The sequence below is a fragment of the Lolium rigidum genome, chromosome 3, assembly GCF_022539505.1.
Source record: "Lolium rigidum isolate FL_2022 chromosome 3, APGP_CSIRO_Lrig_0.1, whole genome shotgun sequence".
Taxonomy (NCBI): Eukaryota; Viridiplantae; Streptophyta; class Magnoliopsida; order Poales; family Poaceae; genus Lolium; species Lolium rigidum.
In genome coordinates this window covers 272,402,324-272,408,203 of record NC_061510.1, presented here as the reverse complement: position 1 = coordinate 272,408,203, position 5,880 = coordinate 272,402,324, and positions in this window count along the sequence as shown.

Genomic DNA, 5,880 nt, shown 5'->3' with positions numbered 1-5,880 from the left:
AAAAAAATTAAAAAAAAAATGAGACCCCCAGGACTAGCCCTTGGCGGCATTGTATTAAGTTTCAGGAGCGCACAGAAGTGCCACGGTGCGTACGCACCCGCGAGTGAGTACCGGGACTCGAACTCGAGCGGGGGGCTTCCCAGGTATCATCACCCTGGTAGCCATCTGGGCTAGGCCTCAGTTGCCTATACAACACCTAGATTCAGAGGAAATTGAGTTTTCCACAAGCACACACGATTCAGGATCATGTTACTAATGATTTCACTGCGTATTTTTTTTAGGGGATGAACACAAGCCAACATGCAATACGTACCCACCCGATTGCATATCTTTTTTAGGGGACGAACACAAGCTAACATGCAATACCCACCCGATTGTGTATTCACTTTGTATTTACCAGATTTTACTAATGCCCGTCTATACCTACCATGTGATAATGTAGTCAGCTGCGTACAACCAATCCAAATCAACAATCGACGCCACTCCTGTTATCACCAGAATTTGACCGGATCAGAGGTGGGCCGCGATTAAGATGGGCTTGAAGAATATACATGGAAGAAATACATGAATCGGCCTTGTATACAAAGTTTGGGCTAGTTTGCCCGTGTATCTGTAAATATAGTAGGATACGTGTCGGTTAGATAGAATTTGGCTCGTGCACGGTTGGGATTATTCCCACGTTAGAAAGTCTACGGACTATAAATATGTATCTAGGGTTATTGAGAAAAACAACAATCACGTTCATCACAAACCAATCTAGGCGCATCGCCAACTCCCTTGTTTCGAGAGTTTCTTCCGGGTAAGCATCATGCTGCCCTTGCGATCTAGGCAGTACACGTTTATTCGCTGTTCATGCGTTGCTCGTGCTGAAGCCTTGTTGATGGCGAGCAACGTAGTTATCATAGATGTGTTAGGGTTAGCATTGTTTCATCGTATCACATGCTTTCGTCCATGCAACCCTTAGACGTCTAGCCGCCCTTACACCTATCTTAGGTGTAAGGGCGGCACCTCGCTTGATCATTATTTAGTAGATCCGATCCGTTATGATTGCTCCTTATTCTTCAAGGATTAGTTTAATATCTGCATAGTTAGGCCTTACAAACGGGTTGAAGGATTCAGTAGCACGTAGGGTGTAGTTTGCTAGCCCTAGATGAGATGTTCCGGGGATCAACTTCATGTTGGTTTTTAGGCCTCGTCTAGGGTCGGTTTATTATCACCGTGCGTGGCTGCCAGGCTCAATCACGCGTAGGATGTTCCGATTATGTGGTGAAAACCCTAAATCGTCGTAGGTCGTTTTAGCTTTATATTGATCAAGCAGGACCACCATGTGATCGTATACCTCATACGAATCATGGGCGGATCAGCTCCTTGAGCCGATTCACAGGACAACCTGAGAGCCGATCGAGGCTCGTATTTAATGTTTACGTGTATGCCATGCAGGAAACTAAGCGAAGAAAATCCATCACCTTCCTGACCAGGTATAGGTCAGGTGGCACACTCTTGCACCATCATCGGACGTGCGTGCCGAGGCTTTGCGGGCCGTCGCTCGAGGGACCAGGGCCAGCCGCAGTCCTGGGAGCCTCCCGGCTCTACTGTGTTGCCCGTCGCTGCTCGCCGGTGGGTTTCGACCGCAACACATTCGGCACGCCCGGTGGGACAGATCTTCGACATCAACCGCATCGCCATCTACATCTGAGATGGTGGAAGGTACTCCGGTCACGTACGAAGATCCGGCGAGGAGCTCAAGAAGAAGTATGACGAGGTCAAAGCTATCCTCGAAGCCGACCTCATCGGCTCTTTCCGAGAGAACCCGCTCACACGGCATCGGGTGGAAAGGGTTCTCACCTGAAGCGCGCTCGATGGAGTGGACCTGTCCGCCCGTCGAAGAACGCACCGGGTCTCGCGTCGAGGAGATTAATTTCATGGTAGCTCATTCGCTGCACCGCCATTACGAGAGCTCGGTGAACACTTTGGAGCGTGTCGCCCTTCGGGTGATCCAGGAAATCATGAGGCATCGGTACTCTCCGTCAGGACCAGCTCTGGGGACTCACCAAGGAGAGATACCACTCCAGTCCCGACCACCGCTGCCGTTCGCGTTGGCAGCACCAGAAGTGCCGAGTTCACCGGCATACGTCATCTACAAGATCGGTGGTGACCCTAGTGATTACCAGTTCTTGTATGAGGCGCCTAAGGAGATCCCTCACGGATACATGTGCACATACGTGCCGGGCTGCGATAGCTCGGGCACTCACGAACCGGACCGCAACGAGCGGGGACTTCGGAACAGCGGGAGGAACTTCGGGAACAGATCTTGAGAAGCGAGACGTGGCTAGCTAAGTATGCCACTCCGACGAACCTCCGAGCTCAACTCCTGCGGTTGGCTCGGAGCTTGAGAAGCAAGCGTGGCTGGCTAAGTATGCCACTCCGGCGAATCTTCAGAGTTCGACTCCTGCAGCCGGCACCGCGGATCGGATCGAGTACAATCTTGAGAGACCAGTTCGGCATGGTGCCGAAAAGGAGGGCAATCGGCTATTCCAAGCCGTACCCCAACGAGTACGATTTGATCCCACTACCACCCAAATATCGGCTCCCTGAATTCTCCAAGTTTAGTGGATCAGATGGCTCCAGCTCAATCGAGCATGTGAGCCGATATTTGGCACAGCTGGGCACGATTTCAGCATCAGATGAACTACGTGTGAGGTTCTTCGCACAGTCCCTCACAGGATCGACTTTCGGGTGGTACACATCGCTGCCACCAGACTCAATCCGGACTTGGAAGCAGTTGGAAGAGCAGTTCCACATGCAGTATCACTCGGAGGCTTCGAGGCTGGCATTGCCGATCTAGCACAAGTACGACGAAGCGCGGAGAAACGGTGTCGAGAATACATCCAGCGCTTCGGGACCGTTAGGAACCGATGCTATTCGGCTCGTGTGACTGAAAAGAAGCGATCGAGTTGGCGGTGGTGGGTCTCGCATCACCGATCAAGGATGTGGCCTCCCAAGCGAGACTACCCTTCAACGGCGCATATGGTGCGGAAGCTGTCATTATATGAACGGCGCCACCCGGAAGTGTACCGGGATAAATTTAAGCGTGCGGTGGTCCTGGTTGAGGCGGATGAAGATGAAGGCTCTGCGGGAGATCAAGAGGTAGCGGTGGCTGAATGGACTCGGGGGCAAGCCCCGTGTCCCGCAAATGGGTTAAGCCACAAGGTCCTCCAAGAGGGTTTGACTTCGACGTGACCAAGGCTGAGCAAATTTTCGACCTCTTACTTAAGGAGAAGCGGCTAAAGGTACCCGAAGGCCACAAGATCCCCACGGCGCAGGAGGCTGAACAGAAAGCCATGCGCAAGTGGCATAACACGTTCACCCATGCCACCAACGGCTGCAGGGTGTGGCATCGGCGGATCCAAATGGCGATAGAACAAGGGCGTCTAATTTTCAGTCAGTACGCCATGAAAGTCGACACACACCCCTTCCCCGCCGTTAACATGGTGGAGTGCACTTACCCTGGGAGGTGCCAGCCAAGATTCTCGTTCAACATCAACATGGTAGGACCTGGGAACCACCCTGGTAAGGACAGAGACGAGGGCTGCTGCTCTCATAACAAGGATAAAGAGGAAGCTGTTCCACGCGATCGGCTCCGGCACGATGGCAAGCGCTACATCACAGAGGGAGAAGTGAAGAATGTGAGATATCAGCGACCTCTCTCTGATCACCTCCTCAACAAATACGTGAGTCAATACGACCAACGCCGACGATACGACAACGATGACGAAAGAGATCGTCGGCTAGCGAGGACGCCGGGAGACATCGTCGGCATGATCGCGACGAGGAGAGATATGAGCGCCACGCCAAGGAAAAGTCAAGAGAGCAAGACGACGTGGATAGGCACTGGGACTGTCCCTTCTTCGGACACTTGTTGGGATTCGAGGAATGAGCCGATTGCCTACAATCGGCAAGCGCCCGAGTGTAGACGGAAGAAGAAGGATGCAGCTAACGTGTCCGTGTTCAAACGTCTAGGGCCTCTCCCGCCTCGGAACAAGCACGCTGAGTCCTCTCGGGTGGAAGATCTCGAGGAATTAGAAGACGATGATGAAGAAGAAAAAGATAAGTACCACCGGCCAAGGTGGTGCCCTGATGGACTCAGCCGTTCCCAAAAGCGTAGGGTTCAGCGACTACGTGGTTTGGAGGAAGCCGAAAGGTTATACCTGCACACGTTAAGGAAGGCGCGGCCTGATCCGGCCGCGAAAATTCAGCGAACTCCGGACGAAGAAGGTCGGCCACAAAAGAAAGAGTGGCGCCCCGGACAAAGGAAAGCCGATGATGAGACATCGGCTGGCACAAACATGGTGTTCATCCTTCCGGCGGAGTTTAGTGCTCCGAGATTAGACGAAGCACCTGTGGCACAACTTGACTGCGGCCCACGGCCGGTTATCTTTGAGAAGCCACGAGAAAGAAGCTACGGACACACTGAAGGCCCTGTACTTGCGAGGTTATATCAATGGGCAGCTCTGTCAACAAGATGCTTGGTGGACACCGGAGCGGCGATCAACATTATGCCATACTCCATGCTACGTCGGTTGGGACGCTCTAGCTCGGATCTGATCAAGACTAACGTTACACTGAGCGATTTCAACGGCCAAGCATCTGAAGCACAAGGTGTTCTGAACGTGGATTTGACCGTAGGAAGAAAAACCATCCCTACGACGTTCTTTATTGTCGATAGCAAGAGCACCTATGCTGTCCTGCTAGGGAGAGATTGGATCCATGCCAACTGTTGCATTCCGTCCACGATGCACCAATGTTTAAGACAGTGGGATGGAGATGAAGTAGAGGTCGTCCACGCAGATGACTCAGCCGAGATTTCAACGGCTGGCATGAACGTTTGGGAGACGACAGGCCAAGAGCCACTCTCAGGCATCACTTTGGACAACTGCGAGCGCATCGACGTGACGAAGGACGGGGTTAGGCTGGTCTTATCCACCGGCCTGACCGTATAACAAGAACAAAATCTATGGACGAACGCGGCAAGGTCGATCCTTGTGATCGGCCCCAAAAATCTATGGACGAACGTTGCAAAACCTTCATTGAGCGATTCAATCAACATGGAAGCCGATTCCAGCAATCGGCCAAAATTATCCTCACCATACGTTCGCTCGTGTTCAACGTCGATCTAACGGGCAACGGGTTACGTCGGCTGATGAGCTGGAAGAGGTCAACATTGGTCCTAACGGAGCCGACGTTCAAATACAGTGCCTTGGCTAACTACAGAGCCGATATCTGCAGTTACTTGACAGATTCGGCTCGGGGGGCACCTAATCAGATGAACATGTGCGATACATGTGCAGTGAAATATTGGGGGCCGATAGAAAAATCGGCCAGTAAAAAAAAATTTCATGATATACAGCCGATGCACAGACATCGACTTTAGGACGAAGAAACAAAGCCGATGCACAGCCATCGACTCTAGTACAAATTACACAGGATCTACCAGCTGCGTGTTCAAGACGCGGATTTTGACCAAGTCAGTCTTCAGTTCAGCTTCGAGGCCTTCTGCTTCCTTGAGGGAGTGAACGATGAGAGCTTCCTCAGCTTCAATGAGCTGTTTTGTTGCCCGAACCTTCTCTTCGAGGACCTCCAACCCTTTGCGCAAGGTCGCCAGTTCAGCAGTGCCGTCAGAGGTGTCAGTTTTGGCGTACAAGGCAGCCTTTTGCTCATCAAGCCGTTGGCATTTTGTCTGCAATATCGGCTTTCAACGGAAGAAGAGGTGATCGGCTCTGGTGTTTTGATGTCTACGGGTGCTTCTATTCTTGTAGACAGTGTTGGGCCTCCAAGAGCAGAGGTTTGTAGAACAGCAGCAAGTTTCCCTTAAGTGGATCA